This window comes from Drosophila obscura, unplaced genomic scaffold, assembly GCF_018151105.1.
Source record: "Drosophila obscura isolate BZ-5 IFL unplaced genomic scaffold, ASM1815110v1 contig_139, whole genome shotgun sequence".
Classification (NCBI taxonomy): Eukaryota; Metazoa; Arthropoda; class Insecta; order Diptera; family Drosophilidae; genus Drosophila; species Drosophila obscura.
The window spans coordinates 75,060-93,108 of NW_024542723.1; the positions used below are offsets into that span (position 1 = coordinate 75,060).

The 18,049-nt window shown below is 38.8% G+C and overlaps 1 protein-coding gene across 6 annotated transcripts in view; it reads left to right on the forward strand.

The window, feature by feature from the left end:
- LOC111074796 (lysine-specific demethylase 6A) overlaps nucleotides 1-18,049 on the forward strand; it is a 165,999-nt gene that overhangs the window by 38,661 nt on the left and 109,289 nt on the right. The window contains exon 1 of one of the 6 annotated variants that reach the window (XM_041596053.1): nucleotides 1,484-1,632. The exons of the other annotated variants lie outside the window; for them this stretch is intronic. The gene's annotated coding sequence lies outside the window, so the exon portion shown is untranslated. Of the gene's footprint in view, nucleotides 1-1,483; nucleotides 1,633-18,049 lie in introns of those variants that run through there. 6 annotated transcript variants of the gene reach the window in all.

Below are 18,049 nucleotides of genomic sequence, written 5' to 3' on the forward strand. Positions count from 1 at the left end.
GATGGTGCCAGTGGGAATCGGAGTTTCTCATCTCTCAAAAATTCGAACCATTCCGTTTTTTATATATATGATATATATGTGATATTGAACATTGTTTTATTAAAGCTACTAAAATCGCCCAATTGTTAATTTAAACTTGTTGAGACTTTATAACTCTGAGCAAAACTATATTTTTTTTTTGTATTTTCATCAGCTGTTTTTGCATGGGTGGTGGATGGTGGAAAATTTCCACCGTTCCCCCTTTAAAAAGTGGAAAGGGCTTGTACAGCCTTTTCACACTGGTTACCATCCATTTCCGGGATGGTCCGGTCCGTAAGGTCCATCTGGGATGGTACCTAATTCGCTCGTTTCTTTGCAATATATATTCGATAGTTTTTAAATGCATAATCGATTCCATGATTAGTTTGTGCAAGAAAATATTTTGCTGCTGTATCACATACCCATTGCTAAATTATTAATTTTAATTATCAAAGTAAACAAATTTTTCGCAGAACCAAATTGTATGCATCAGGTGTTTTTTCATGGCGCCAGTGTGATATGACTCCTGGGAATCGGAGTTGGCACCATCCACCATCTACCATCCATGAAAAATAGCTGATGCACACAATTTGGTGAGGCGGAAAATTTTTTTCTTTTATAATATAAATGAATATTAATAATATTGCAATGGTTGTGAATTTGATTCAGCACCAAAATATGTTCTTGCGCAATTTAATCATGTCATGGATGATGGATGATTCCCAGTTATTCCACCATCCATCTGGGATGTTCCTAATTCGCACGTTTCTGTGGATAATGGTAACAAAAAAACATCTTATATGTCAGATTTGTCTCAGGCACACAACTCGGTTTGTGGACTATCCTTTGGGATCCTCTCATTTATGAATGCTCTGAAAAACTCATGCAGGATATTGCACACGCTATGGGCTGACAGCCTTCCGACTATTCTGTACTCAGAGCTCAAGGTATACGGCCTTACAACACTTAGCTTTAAAAATGCTTCGTTTTTTTCAGGTACACCTTTCTCCCAAAATGTCCCAAACCGCTTCTCAACAAACATAGAACATATAGTTGTATTTAAAACATTGATTGGATTCAGTAGAAGCAGTCTGAAATGGCCACAATTTTCTTGGCTTCAGTGTTTTCAAAACAGATATCCATACCATTATCTCCTCCTCGCCAAAGTTGTCCTCATCATCATCATCATCCATATCCAGCAATGTTGCAATGTTATTTATATTAATTTTAATTATAAATATGAACAAATTTTCAACGCACACAATTGTGTATTTGTTTCTCATGGATGGTGGATGGTGTCAGTGTGAATCGGTGTTTCACGTCTTTCAAAATTTCCCACCGTTCCCCCGGGATGGGCTCAGTGTGCAGAGGGCATATGACAACACAAAATTAATTCGATTAATCACTGAAATGTGTTTACTGGTCAATCATTTTTATCGAAATATTTGCATCTCTGGAATGTCACAACTTGTTTACAAAAAAAAAATAGATACAAAGTGATAATCCAAAACAAAGTTCTTAAAGCCATAGCCATAATACTATAGAAATACTATAAAAGTACGATTACAATCGTTGGGAAAAATTAAAATCCTCCACAAATATATATATATATTGGTATGTTTATTCATTAATTCATATTTTATATGGCTGCTGAAATGGAATGTGATTTTATTGCAAATAATGTAAAAAATATAATTATTAAGTTGCTTAAATATTGCTTATTAGTAAGTCATCTCGGTTATAGGCCATGAATACTTATTTGTGTATGTTTACTTGTACAAAGGCACATGTATGTACATATATGCGTTAGAGTTATTTTCATTTTGTAGCCATCATTCGTTCAAAAATTATTTTGTATACTCTTGGAAAGTCTATTTGGATTTTGAATATACATATGTACATATATACTTTACAGAAGGAGGGATATCCGACCACCTAAACCATATGTATATATCAGAGCTCGAAAAAGATTCTCTACCAATTTTTTTTATGCTGTCTGCTCGCGGAAAAGACAGAAAAATGAAACAGACGTGCTATCTCTCTGAACAGAACACGTATTTTTGTTGCTCTAGTGTTTTCGGTCTCGTGCTTAGCGGCGAACGAAGCATAAGTGTTTTCCTACGAAAACAGTCTGAGTGGGAGACTTTCTTTCGGTGCACAACAACTGAGCATCAGTCACTGAGCAAAACGAGCCAGCTGCATGCACGAAGTGTCTTTTTGTTGTAGTTGCGTTAGGTATTTGTGTTTGCTACTATATATTTCCTCGCAGGCAAACTGTGGAAAAGGAAGGGATAACGAAGAACGAGAATGTAAACACGAAATCATAGGCAAATTTATAAACTTAAAAGATTAAAAAGATTTTAAAAGACAAACAAAAGAGGCACGCTCGCAGAACACACACAAACACATACATTCGCAAAAGACACTTTCGGCTCAACGAAGTGTCTCAAGTGAACGAATGCATAAGGAGAGCGACAAGACACTCGTTGGTTGAGCAAAGAGCGAAAAAGCGAAGCGGAAGGGTCTTTTCGATTCCGTTGTTAAGCGTGTCCGCGAACAACCGGTTTTTTCATGACTGCTTGCCAAAAGGGACCACTTCTTGCGAGCTCTGGTATATATATCATGTAGACCCCATAGGTGTACGAATAAATTATGGGTTTACTGTATGTACAGTACACCTTCATCACTCTAGTTTGAACACCTATAACTTGGCGTACGGTTAAGTTAAATAGAAAAAGTTAATTTTATATCAAAGATTAACATTTCTACTATACGTTTATAAAAAATATTTTAATTTTCTTCTATGGTATCTTTATAAAAATTAACTAAAGCAAACCAGATTTTTACGCACATAAATTATTCGTATTACAGCTAAAAAATAAAATAGAAATTTTGTTGTCGCATTCATTCTTTATGATCGTCCCAACTTTTGCCCAATGGTATTAGTACCCTATGGAGCCATTTTCAAGGATTCTTTCGATGATATTTTGGGTTTCAGTATCTTTTTCTTCCAAACGTCTGCAAACAGGCTTCATGGAATTTAAGTCAGGTAACTGGAGCTGAGTTTTCAGCTGGTTGCAGTGGGAAATGAGCGAGATTTGATCAAATAAAGATTAATTTTTTCGGTATACTCTTACTCAAAAAGAGTTGGTGTATTATATTTGTGGTAAAAGTGGATGTCTGTCTGTCCGTGTGTCTTTCTTGATGAGCGCCTAGATCTCTTATTGTCCCTAAGTTCTAAAAAACATAAGCTCAAAAATGTATATACTGACTGAGTACGGGTATAAGTAGAGTCGCGTTTCCAGAAGTGACTCACACGTTCCTTCTCGTTTTGGTTGGTACAAGATTTTCTTATGATTATGCCCAAATTTAATGGCACATGGATGCAATCTGTCACTTAAACTATCATTGTACATTGTACTTGTCCTTTTTAATTTTGTCATTAATGAAGAAGCAGCTCCTGCTGCACCTATACACCCACAAACCGCCATGTATTACAGTTGGATCCGATTTTTCCCATTGATGGCTTTGTTTACTTTTCGCAAAGCCCACCATCAATCCAAAATATGTCCTATTTCCAGTTAAATCACATACTACAGAAATGAATCTGGCTTTGGTTTCCTCCAAATGTCTTGCGAAAAGTAAATAAAGACATCAATGATAACACTGGTCAACACGATTTTTCCTCAAGGAACAAACCCAACTTTTTCTTAAAGATTTGGGGCTTAGAAATGGTTTGAACTTTTTTTTAAGAATTTTAGAAAACTGGTATTTTTTTTTAAGCTTTTTTCAGAGGTAGCGCTGGTTTTTTTCACATAACTCTAGGATCTTACGTCTGGTTGTAAAGAACTTTGCTAAACAGGTAGAAGTTAAGCCCAAACACTGTGATTTCAGCTTACCGTCTGGGAAATATAAAGCATTGAAATGCAAAAACGATGATTTTTGTGCGGATTTTTTACGAAATTTTGACTTTAAAAACTCAGAGAAAAGTCGAAAAAAATTATATTATTATTTTATTATAATGTGTCCTCTATTTTTTTGTGTATAGGTGCATTAATTTGGCGTCGTTTAAGGTATCGCTCATTAAAATCTATGGAGAGACTTTGGAGCTAAAATTCGTTAACCAAACCTAAAAAATGAAAAAATGTAACAAAGAATACCTTTTGGAAGGTTGCGGGCCCAACTGCCAATTGGGAACAAAGCAAACGAAAAAGGGTTGTACATTTGGTACCTGATCCTTTGGTATGAAATGTTGTTGACAGTTACTTTTTTCGTTATCTGAGGTAGGATACCTATTCAGGTCAAATGTTTCCTTTATATTCTCACAAGTGCAGGTCCACACAAATTGGATCTCGTCGCGTCTATCTAATCATATGTCAATAAAACCAAAGTAGAAATACTTCAGATATGGGATTTCATTCCTTAACCCATACAACAATCAGTAATTTTTAGTCTTTTCAGTCAATTCTAAGGATATACAAACTTTTTTATTTGGTGTTATGTTGCTACAAGTTTTTAAACATAAGTGGTACATTTGGTTTGCTAATGCTTGTTAACATTTTTTAAAATAATTTAAGTTTTCTGGCTGTCTTCCTTTTGTATTCGAACCAGATTCTCTTATGAGATTCCACACATAGTCGCCCATCATGTTCTCATTCCAGACACCTTGATGACGTTGTTCCATAGATTTAAACAAATTGTATTTTTCCAAAGTATGTTCCCCCCGTTTTGGCCAGAGTTTTCTTGAGTAATGCTCTTCTCTAGATCTACTATCCCATAGATACAGGAAGCAGCAGTATTTTATGTAACCACCTTGCAATCCAGTTAACATGGCTACGACTTTTAAGTCACATGCGACCATCCACTGGATTTTGGGATTTGGGATAATTTTGAGCATTTGGACGACCAAAAGGCCAAGTGTAAGATCTGCAAGGTAATTTTGTCTTGTGTATCGCCAGAGTAATCTTGAACAAGGAACAACTGAAGAAGTGAGTGAACAGGGAACAACTGAACAAGTGTATGAACAACTGAACAAGTGAGTGAACAACTGAACCAGTGAACAACTGAACAAGTGAACAACTGAAGAAGTGAAAAACTAAATGAGCAAGTGAACAACTGAACAAGTGAACAAGTGAGCAACTGAGCAAAGTGAGTGAGTTGTTCACTCACTTAAAAGTGAGAAACTGAACTTGTTCACTAAAGTGAACACTCTTTACCCAACTCTAGTGTATACCCACAATACCTTGGGGGACAAGTTGTGTCCAGGACTTTTAGACATCATAAAGACAATGCGGCAGAGAAAAAATCTAATTTTTATACCCGTACTCAAAAAAGAGTTAAGGGGTATATTAGATTTGTGGTAAAAGTGGATGTGTGTAACGCAGAGAAGGAAACGTTTCCGACCCCATAAAGTATATATATTCTTGATCAGCATCAATAGCCGAGTCGATAGAGCCATGTCTGTCTGTCCGTCTGTCCGTCTGTCTGTCTGTCCGTCTTGTTGAGCGCCTAGATCTCAGAGACTATAAGAGCTAGGGCAACCAAATTTGGTTTCCACACTCATGTGATATCACACTGCTACAAGTGTATTTCAAAATTTCGCCCCGCCCCCTTCCGCCCCCACAAAGGACGAAAATCTGTGGCAGGCACATTTTTAAAGATACGATAAAACTAAAAACGCAGTATCGTAGAGAATGCCCATACCTACCAGACTGCCGAATCTGAACCAGATCGGATCATAATTATAGCCAGAATGAAGAAATTAATTTTCAGTTGCTTCCCCTGCCCCCCCTCCAACAAACGACAACGAAACTCATTTTCCTTCTCGCTCGCACACTCTGCCGCGTTCAGTGCGCGAGCAACCCCTAGCGGAGGAGATGTAGAATCTAAATGGAGCATGTACATTGTACAATCTACATGTTAGATGTAGAATATACATTGTAGATGTAGATGTAGATATCAGATGTAGCAAAAAAATGTAAAATGTACAATTTTTTTTTTTATTCTAAAATTCTAAAAAATCATATGCTCAAAAATGTATACACTGACTGAGTACGGGTATAAGTAGAGTCGCGTCCCCAGAAGCGACTCGCACGTTCCTTCTCGTTTTTTTCAGAGGTAGTGCTTCTATTTTTCACATAACTTAAGTATCTTATATCTGGTTGCATAGAACTTTGCAGTTCTGAAAAGCTGACAATTGCAGCTATAAATCGGACCCAGACATTAAAAACTCGGCAAAAGTCGAAAGAAAAATAATTCTTGGCATGCATTTTTAGTTTTAGATACCCGCATTAATTAGGCGTCGTTTAAGGTATTGTTCATATGTGCTTTCTAAATAAAAATTAAAAATACTAATGAAATAATTTTTTTTATTATTTTTTGTTTGCTTTTTATAGTTTTTATACTCTCCGTGTTTAGTGAAAATTGATTTATCCGGGTGGGCCAAGTTTTTAAGAATTGTAGGTCTAATTTGATCCCATTCCTGGAGCAATGCTTTTTTGAGGTCATTTACCGTATCAAACTGGCGTCCATTCTTTAAATTTTGTTGGATAATATTCCCCAAAGATCCTCTATTGGGTTAAGGTCCGGGCCGTGTGGATGGGCGCGTTGTCCTGCTGGAAGATCCACTCATCTCCGTAAAGGTTTCCAGCAAATTCAATGAGTATTGTTTCAAACAACTCTATATACATTTCTGCATTTGTTCTGGTGTGTATAAAACAAAGTGGGGACTTCCCAGCATACCCAAATCCACCACAAACCATTAATGATCCTCCAATGTTGTTTCGTTTATGGCAGTGCTGCCGTGGTTCCTTTTGTCGCGCCAATACTTTTGGCAGGAGTCAGGACCATCCAAGTTTTTTTTTTTTTTCATCCGAAAATATAACTTTAGTAAACTCCTCTGACCAAAATGTGTACTTCTCAGTTAATTCTAGTCGAGCGGTTATGTGGCGCTTCAATAACCTCGGTACAGCGTCGCGGGAAGCATATGTAACCATTTCGTTTTCATTTAAAAGTTGATTTATAAGTCTTTTGGATATGTCAAGCTTCAGTTGACCGTTGACCTTTGATCTCCATGCAATACTTGTTGTTTTGAACGGCTAGACGACGAATTTGCCTCTTGCACCGTGTATCGATTTCAGTGGGACTGCCGCTTCGCTTTATTTTTCCATACATTTCCGGATTTTTGAGAAAGTTTGGTATTGTGTTTCTATGCCGATTTAGTCTGGCGGCAATATAAGAAATGTTCTTGCCAGATTCGGCCAGCCCTTTGATCAGACCGCGATCTTCCTCCGAATAATGTGTTCCACGTGGCATTCTGCCGTAAAATCTAAATTTTTTTTTTTTTTTTTGGGGTTTTTATTTATCGAATCTTCCCTATTAGAGACTTACGACAAGTATACAAATCTTAGCCTAATATATTTATTTAATTATTTACACTTAATTACTTAGAGTACGTCCCTAGCTAAGTATTATTGCTGGGTGGGAAGGTCTCTTCGCCGGAGTCGTGTATGGCTAGTGTGCCAAGTTAAAGACTGCGCAAGTCTATTAGGATGGGCTTGAAGCTTGGCCTGGTACTTTGCTTTCACTTTGGCAATTTCATCTTTAACTGATCCTACATTTAAGTCTTTATGGATATGTTCATTCCGTATGTACCATGGTGCCCCAGTAATAGTTCTTAGTATCTTCGATTGAGCTCTCTGGATTATTTCTAAATTACTAACGCAAGCATTTCCCCATAGCTCGGAGCCGTATGTCCAGATAGGTTTGAGAACTGCATTGTACAAAAGTACTTTGTACTCCAGTTTTAGTGGTGAACGGGTGTTTATTAGCCAATGTAGATTACTAGCTTTAAATTTAAGTAGATTTCTCTTCGCTTCGATGTGCTTACGCCAAGTAAGCCTTCTATCCAGATGAACACCAAGGTATGTTACTTCGGTGGTTTGTGGAATGTTGATATTGTTCAGACATAATGGAGGGCAAGTTTGTCTGTTTAACGTGAAGGTGACATGCTTGCACTTTTGCTCGTTTACATGTATCCGCCAGTCTGCTAGCCATTTTTCTAAGGCCACGAGATGAGATGATAAGTGATCCGTGGCCCTTCTTGGGCACTTGGAGCGACTTAATATGGCAGTATCATCAGCAAATGTCGAAGTTGTTGTTAGGCTGTTTGTCGGTAGATCTGCTGTGAGTATGATATACAGTGTCGGTCCAAGCACGCTGCCTTGCGGTACACCAGCTTCAATTGGATGATATTCAGAGAGGAAATCTTTGCATCGTACTGCGAAACTTCTTTGCTGTAGGTATGACTCCATTATTCCATGGATGTTCTGTGGAAGTAATATTTTGATTTTGTGGATTAAGCCATCTAACCAAACGCGGTCGAAAGCCTGTGCGACATCCAGAAAAACAGCGGAGCAATACTCCCGTCTTTCAAATGCATTTCGTATCTCAGAGGTTATACGGTTTACTTGTTCAATGGTTCCGTGTTTTTCGCGAAATCCAAATTGGTGAGTCGGGATGGCACCGTTGATGTGTAGGTGTTGTTTGATACGATTCAGGAGCAGCTTTTCAAATATCTTTGATAGGCAAGGCAGTAGGCTGATAGGTCTATATGATGATGGCTTGGACTTGTCTTTTCCGGCTTTATGGATCATTGTGATGACTGATTTCCTCCATTCTTGAGGATAATAGCCCCATTTCATCATGCTGTTGAATATCATAGTAAGAAAATACACTGCACAGCTCGGCAATTCTATGATCATTTTAGGAGAGATGAAATCGTGGCCCGGAGCTTTCTTTTGCTTTGAGATTTGGTCTTTAATGACCCTTGTGACTTCTCCTGTTTGGAATATGATAGGCGGAGTAGCTTCGGGATTGTTGGTTGGTGGGAGCACAAAGCTATTCGTTGCTGGGTGCGGTTTGAAGACGTTTTCTAGATGGACGGCAAATGTATTTGCCTTCTCTTTGTTGCTGCGAGCCCACTCTCCTGTTTGTGTACGCAAAGGTGATTCACTCTCGATTGGTGGGCATACGCCTGATTTTGCTTTCCACAGTGGGAATCGTTTGCTAGTTGGGGAGAGTTGCTCCATATAGGATATTTGAGCTCGGTTTTTTTCATCTTCTAGGGCTCTGCGTAGTAGGTGGTTGGCTATTTTTAGCCGCTCTTTCGATGCAGGTGATCTGTGTGCTTGCCACTCTCGGCGAAGCCTTCTTTTATCGCGTAGCAGCACTTCAATGTGCCTAGAAATACGACTGCTGTTGGAATGTTTATTAGATGCTAATATTGGTGTTGAGTGTTTTGCCGCCAGTGACATTGAGGAAACCAATGCTTCGACTGACCTATCAATGTCATCTTTACAATTAATGTTTGGGCAGCTATCAATATGAGAGCTTATGTACTTCCTGTATTTGAGCCAATCTGTTTTGCTAGAAGTTAGAAAGTGTGGGCGTTCCGAATGCTGTGGATGGTCGTAAAGGTGAAGTAGAATGGGCGAGTGATCCGATGATAGATCTGTTAAGTGATCTACATTAATCTGAGCTTGCAGCACCCTTCGTGTAACTGCAAAATCAATCAAGTCGGGTTGCTTGTTTGGATCTGTGGGCCAATATGTGGGCTTGCCCGGAGAGATAAAGTCTAGCTTGTTTCGTGGGGTTATTATAGCGTTATATAGTTGTCTTCCTTTCGGGTTGGTAAGTCTAGATCCCCAATGGGTGTGCTTGGCATTGTAGTCACCAGCTGCTATAAATCGGTAACCTAGTAGGTCGAAGAATGTTACAAATTCTGTTTCGGAAATGCAGAAACGTGGTGGGCAGTATACTGCGGCTAGGTTTAGGTAGCCGCTCTGAATTTCAATATGAATTGCTGTTGCCTGTAGATAAGGTGTAGCAAATGAAGGCAATGGATAATGCCTAATGCGATTCTTGATCAGAACGCCAGTACCTCCATGTGCCTTACCATCGGGATGATTTGTCGCATAGAAGTTATAGCCATTGAGGTGAAAATAGTTTTTATTTGTTAGGTGAGTCTCTGATATGAGCATGGCGTCAATGTCGTGTTGAGCGAGGAACTGTAAGAGCTCGCATTTGTGCTGAGAAATGCCATTTGCATTCCAGAAACATATATTTAGACAGGACATTTAAACAGATTTCTGTTTGATTAGGAGCTCCAGGAGGAGATTTTGGTTGCGCATAAGCTCCTGCATCGTTTGTTGTATTGCTACCATTGTATTTGTTATAGTTACCAGCATTGACTCAATTCCACTAGGCAATTGGGATGGATTAGCAGGGGTATGTTGGGCAGAGATTTCTGGGATCTGATTTGATGCCTGATTCTGCATTATTCCAGCTGTGGTTGGTTGAAGTGTCGGCTTAGAGACTGAGGCGTACGACCCGTTGTTGTAACTTAACGCCTGAGCAAAAGAAACTCCTGGAGTCGTAGTTGATGGTATATATGTTAAGTTTTGTCGGACGACCGGGTTACGAGCTGCAGTTATTTGTTGGTTTAGGCGATTTTTCAATTCTTTATAGACAGGACAACCTCTATAGTTGGCAGTATGGTTTCCCCCACAGTTGCTACATTTTTTGGCAGATGGGTCCTCCTTATTTACGGGGCAGGCCTCAGTGAGATGAACATCACCACAGGCAACGCAGACTGCCCGTAGAGTGCAATAGGTTTTCGTGTGTCCATATTCCTGGCAATTTGTGCATTGGACCGGTCCATTTCGTTTGTGTGGTTCCTCAATGGTGATCCTACGGTGCAGTAGGTATTGAAGCTTGTATATTGGGTGAACTTCATTTTTCCTTATATGCATACTTTCAGGTGTCAGTTCTACTTTGAACATTGGCTGAGGAATTTTGTTTCTATTTATTATGTTCATTACCATTTTGACTTCGAAGCCCTTATCGTTAAGTCCATCTATTATCTCATTGATTGGGACTGTTGGTTCGATTCCTTTGATAACCACTTGTAATCCTTTGCTACTTTTAAGTTGGTAGGTGTAGTAATTCATTTTTTCATTTTCGAGATATTTCGCAACTGATCGATAGTTTTGTTCGTCATTGACTTGTATTTTTGTTTCATTTATATTACCCCTTTTTATGTACGTGACATGGAATGTGTTTGCGCCAATTGTATCAGTTATTTTTTTGACCAGTTCAGCACAATTTGCCTGTCGAACATAAATAGGTGGCGGTCTTAATTTTTTGGCCTTGGGTGTTTGGGTGATCTCATCTTCGTTTGGGACACTTAGTATCGCAAATCTATTGTTTGCTAGTGCCTTATGTGGCACAGTGTTCTCGGTTATTTTAGTTATTTTGGATGCATTGTTGTTCTTCACATTTTGTGGGCTCAATTTTCTTTTGATTTGCACATAGCGATCGAGCCCAGTCTGAATTAACGCTCCGTTAGCATTTTTTGAGCTTATTGGTTGGGAGAGTTGGGGCTTGTCGCAGTGGGTCGACAGTATCGGGCGCTGGGCAATTGCAGTGGTTGTTGTTGTGGTTGTTGTCGTTGTTGTGGTCGAAGACACAGTTTTGAGCGAGGGCATTGTACTAGTTGTTGTCGATATTAGCAAATCGCTGGTTAGGCAGTACGAGTCGGGGGATGGGCACTGAGCACTCCATGACCCACTTTGCAATGCAGGGGAGAGAGAGCGTGCTCTCTCCTCGTTCACTTGCAATGATGCAGTTTTTGTTGGTACTGCTGCCTTTGGCGAGCGTATAGAGAAGTACGCGTTGCTTTTTGCTTGCGAGAGCCGACGCTCGTCTTGTTGTTGTTGCCGGGCTTGGCTCATTTTGGCTTTGCTTACAGTGCTTGTGTTCCTTACCGAGCTTGTGCTCTTAAACGTTGACACTTGTTCTTTTCTATTATTTCTATTAGTCTTTATTACTCGATTGGATGGTATTCATGGGCAGCACGATCGCTAGTACCCATGCCTACCCCGAGCGCTTTTTTTTTTCGCGAATTTAATCGCGATTAATTGACTTTATTGAATTTTCACCGCGGAGCGATTAAAAAATACGTCTGTAGTCGTTGACGGTTGATTTGAATTACAACAAAAATTTATGTCTCCAAACGTATAAAAACAAGTTTAGTTACTTTCTGCTAATTCAATAACTTTTTTGGATCACACTTCTTAGCTTACCCGCACGCGATAGCACAATAATCTCAGCTTGCACATATACTTATTGCCTTTGAAAACCACGAGTTGTTACACATATTATTTAAAACGGTACAAAGAATGAAGCGCAAAGAGGAACATTGGAGTGGGAGATATTTATAATAGATAAGAGTACAAACTTGCATACCTACAAAATATATACCGTTACGTTTATAGAAAATATAAGCAAATTAAAAAGTGCACATATACTTCTTTCACTGAGGTATGGTCTTTATCTGATAGCGAGGAAGAAACAGTTTTTAAAGCGGACAGGTGATGCTCGTATATTAAGATATCCGAGGAAGGTGGAATATACGAGCAAGTAATGAAAATGGAAAAGCCTGGGAGAGTCAGTTTTACGCACAGGAATTCCGGGTCTTGTTGAACCTGGACCATGAAATGTTCCTACGTGAAGTTTGAGTCCACTGCAATGAGAACCCCACCTCCACGTCGAGACAAACGGTCAATTCTAAAAATTGTGTACCGACTTGCCAAAACTTCGGAACTAAGAATGTCCGGCTTTAACCAAGTCTCGGTAAACACAATAACATGGGACGAAAATTCGAGACTCAAGAAAAAGAGTGCTGAACTTGCGTAGTAAGCGTAGTAAGTAAGGCCTCTAGCATTCTGGTAGGTAACTAAAAGAGAGGAAGTTAGTTTTTTGGATGGGTAGAAGTTGAGGTGGAAGATGTGGGTAAAGATGGAGTACTAATCTGACTACTAGGAAGAGTTATGGGGGGCCTATTCTTTTTCTTAGCCTTAAACTCTTTGACGACCAAAAACTCCTGCCGAAACTTGGCGGAACAAATGGTGTCAAACTGAGTCGGGGAGACGCTTATCTGAAAGGAAGATATCTCCATGGCGTAAGAAAAGTTAAATTTTTCCACCTTTAAGCCAACGGCTTTTATTTTGCTTTGTATAAAAGCGGTTACATCATTGGATGTGATGTCAGGTGCTAGCCGCGGGACAAAAACTTGTCGCTTTGGTGGGACTCCCACCAGTGGTTTTGGCACCACATGCCTAGTACCTGTGATGCCAGTATCCGGTGGTCCTGGACATCTATTAGCTGGTGGGAGCAAAACTGATGGGATAGTTAAGGAGCTGGGTGCGGACTCGACAGACACGGACGCTACAGACATGTCTACCTGCATACTCTCCGAAGTGACGCATTCGGCTCCGAATCTGCATCACCAGCAGCGATCGTTGCCCTTGGAGTAGCAAACGTAATCAACTTCTGCACTAAGGGAGTTGTCGGAGTAAGTTTTTCGGCTGCCGGCGGACATGAGGCAGTCGGCACGTGCAAGTAGAATTCTTGCGCCTCGGAGAACTCAGCCAGCAGCTGTAAACTGCTGAACTGAGTGTCCATGGCCAAGAGCCGATCATATTGCTGTTTAAAGCCCACGATCAGCTCTTTGAAGCCTTTCCGCGTCTGCCTCATGAACAAACGCATGTCGTTTTCCGCAGCACGGCATTCCTCACAACTATAAGGCAGGCCGTTATTTTGGGAAATGGCATCACCTACACGGCCCGAGTTCCCTACACATTTTGCGTGCACTACGCTTTCGCAAACCCAGCAAGGTATATTGGGCTGGTCATGGGTGATCTGCTTCTTGCAGGTTTTTTTTTGGCGCAGACGACAGCAAAATCCATAATGATGTCTTTTATTTTGTTAATTCGAGGAAAAAAAAAGTTCAAAACAAATATCAATCAGACCAATGTGCAGAGCAGGTGCTTAAAGCAATGCTTAAAGCGAATTCTGTAGAAATAAGATGAGAGAGGAGAGTGGTTGCAGCAACAGCTTATAAGTGAGAGCGTTACTGCCCAGAAACTTACGAGAGCGAGAGAGAAAGAACACTTATTGAGAGTTAGGTAATATAGAGAGAGAGAGTGATAGACGGCAAAAGCTACGACAAAGAGCGGCTAAATGTAATGAGAGGGCGAACTTACGAAAAGCAACAACACAAACACACGACAAACCGACGCACAAAATTAATTAAATAAGATGTGTTTTTACTCAATTATAAGGTATGCGCGTTAAGATTGACTTTAAGATAAGTTAGTTAACGAGTTAATTTGAAGATTTTTTATGTCGCTCACGACCGATTGGAGGAGCAGGATTTTCAAGCTATTACTAGTGGCTTGCCTGGGCAGTTCGGTACTGCCTTACTAAAAGTGAAAACCCTTCTGCAGCGTGAGTTGGGCAAGCACTCAAAGCCCACGCATTGTTCCACTTTTCGGATAGTGTTGAGGCACTGGCGTTGAATATTTCGAAGCAAAAAAGGGTAAACAAATTTATATAGCATTCCAATTTATTATGTGAGTTTAATAATAATAATAAGAGAGAGCTTTAAAAAACTTTGTGTTCTTGCTTCGCTGGTTTATCCTCAATTGTCTCTGTTTTAGAGTTGCCGAATGGTGGTGCTTATGAATGGTAGCGTTGCCGTATGCGCCTACGTGGCTGTTATGGTTTAAATTTAAATTTCGTCGGCAACAGATAGATCCCAGTGAATCGCAATCCATCGTGTATATGTCCAATCGTTCGCGTTTGCCGCAGCTGCAGCTGCCCAAGTGCAGCGGAGCCTATACCGAGTGGTCAAATCAAATAAGTTGTGTTGTGCACCCGCGGTAAAGATTGATTTTAATTTAAGTTAGTAGAAGAGTTAATTTAAAGATTAAAAAAAATAAAAACACCGGCTGTTTAAGTAAAATAAAAGGAAAATGCGGAGCGCAAAACAAAAACACGTCTGATCACCACGAAAGAGAACGAACGAAGCTGGTTGCATAATGTTAGTCAAAATGTTTTTATATCCAAATTTGGTCATAGTATCAGTTAGGCGATGTTTCCTCGGAGTAAGGGAACTTTTCGGGCTATACGTCCTGGTAATTCTGCATATTGTAGTCTGCGACGAACTGTCCGAGATTATATTACATTTCCAAATTCAACGGAAATGGCATTGTAAGACATGAACGCATCCTTTTTCGCAAGACATACGATGCGGCTGTCTGTTATTTGTGAAGATTTTTTCTTCCGTCCTCGATTTTCAGTTAGCATTCTGAACAAAACAAACCGATCGTCCAAGACTTTTGGCAATATCCCGAAGACTTTTTCCTTCTTTTTGAAGATTTATGGCAATCTTCTTTTCTTCTTCAGTACAATGCCTTTTTCGGCCCATCTTAAGAATTTTTTTTAAATATGTACATATGTACTTAAATATGTGAGGAGTCAATAAAAAACCACAAACCTTTGTCCAAATCCTGATAAAATCCTTAAAAAATTATAGATTTCACAACTGTACTTATTATTCCATTATTATTATACTTTTTCCAGCACAAATTTGAGCTTATAATTGAATAGGTGGGGTTCCCCACATTCATTTTGAATTTAAATGCTTTGCAACACTTTAACCTTTCAAAATATAAACAGTTGGCAGCCATGATTTCAAAAACATAAGAGATATTTAATAACAAACTAGCAGGATACCTCAAGGGCATGTTTTCCTCAGCATATGGTTGCATAATGTCAGTCAAAATGTTTTTATATCCAAATTTGGTCATAGCTTTGATTCTGTTCTGATGATTCGTAGAAAAGGGGTTAACCTGCCAAGTCCGGGAGCACTCTGTCCACGACCGGGCTAGTTTTTAGCTGATTCTCGACACGGGACGATGGACACCTTAGTCCGGTAGTCTGTAATATGAGGTTGGTGGTTGGGATGTGGGTATGTGGTACACTCCTGCCCAAAATTATACGACAATTTGTTGGATTTAGCTAATATTTCATTCTTATAATGGTATATAAACAATAAATAATAATTAATAGAGCCATCTTTAGACTTTTCTACCCCGAAAAGTCTCTTAGGCATTGAATTCACTAAATTTTAAAGTACATTTTTGTCTAAAAGAGACCATTGAGCCAAAATTTCGCTTTTGAGGCTTTCGACATTCTCAAATTTGTTGCTCTGCTCATGTGATTAGATACATTATCTTAACAAGATTTCTTTCCATGTTTTTTTCCTAAAATGGCAGAAGACGATCCTCCAATACTTTTGTGGATTTTCCACTGTTCATCCTTCTGAAGCTTCTGAAGCACAGATCAAGCGTTCCAGAGTCATTAAAAGCTCCCCAAACCATTGCGGATTCGCCTCCAAAATTGCGTTTGGAAAACATAAGTGGTCCTTACGCAAATCTCTCCATTAGGGCCATCAAGATAACATTTTTTTTCATCAGAAAAAATTACACTGGTCAACTCGATTTTTCCTCAAGGAACAAAACGAACTTTTTCTTAAAGATTTGGGGCTTAGAAATGGTTTGATGATATTTTTTTTTTTTCTATGGCAGAACTTTTTTTTAAGAATTTTAGAAAACTGGTATTTTTTTCTTTTTTTTAAGCTTTTTTCAGAGGTAGCGCTTGTTTTTTTCATATAACTCTAGTATCTTAAGTCTGGTTGTAAAGAACTTTGCTATTTTGAAAAGATAATTGAAACAGCTAGAGAAGTTAAGCCCAAACACTTTGTGATTGCAGCTTACCGTCTGGGAAAAATAAAGCATTGAAATGCAAAAATGATGATTTTTGTGCGGTATTTTTTACGAAATTTGGACTTTAAAAACTCAGAAAAAGTCGAAAAAAAATTATATCCTGTGTCCTCTATTTTTTTGTGTATAGGTGCATTAATTTGGCGTCGTTCAAGGTATCGCTCATTAAAATCTATGGAGAGACTTTGGAGCTAAAATTCGTTAACTAAACCTAAAATATGGAAAAAATGAACAAAAAATACCTTTTGGAAGGTTGCGAGCTTTCGACTTTTCCAGAGTTTTTAAAGTCAAAATTTCGTAAAAAATACCGCACAAAAATCATCATTTTTGCATTTCAATGCTTTATATTTCCCAGACGGTAAGCTGTAATCACAAAGTGTTTGGGCTTAACTTCTAGCTGTTTTAATTATCTTTTCAAAATAGCAAAGTTCTTTACAACCAGACGTAAGATACTAGAGCTATGTGAAAAAAACAAGCGCTACTTCTGAAAAAAGCTTAAAAAAAAAATACCAGACTTCAAAAATTCTTCAAAAAAAAGTTCTGCCATAGAAAAAAAACCATAATTCTTTAAAAAATTTTAAATCCCCATATCTATCAGAAAAAGTCGGTTTGGATCCTGGAGGAAAAAAAAAGTTCGATTTTGTCGAGTAGTGTTATCTAAATGAAATATATTGAACAAAGCTGTATAAAAAAAATAAAGTTAAAATTTCAGACTGATGCCGAGTTTCTCTCCAAGTTTTTTCCGCAAAAGAAGTCGTGCTGTTTTGTGGCGCGGCTTTAAGAATGGAGCCTTTTTAAGACTCCTCTGAGAATGCACTCTGATGATTTCAGCGTCCGCCAAACAGTCATCCGTGACACAGGCTTACTACAACTTGCGACAAGTGTGGAGAACGAAGCAAACGAATTGCTAGCTTTAAGTATTATGCGACGTTTATCGCGGTCAGACAACTTGGGTTTTCTTCCAGAGCTATGCCTCACACCATATTCATCCGGATTGTTCAAAAAGCTGGTGATAACACAACGTGTTCAACCAATTTTCCGTGATATTTCGCTAACATTAAAGCCAGCATCGTTGTAGGCTTTTATTCGCCCCTTTTCCTCGTCTGATAACAAAAGTCCGCGCGGCATTTTATTCAAAATTCATTAAATTGTTAACAGAAATATACAAAAAATTAATTGAAACTAAATATTTCTCTCCAGTCGCAATAATTAAAATGTGTCGTATAGCTTTGATGCAAAAATCTAACTTTTTGCTTTTTTTACCCATACTTGAAAATGCGAGATGCAATAAGAGATAATAAAATCAGATTTAAAGCAGAATTCATTAAGCTTCCATTCAGCAT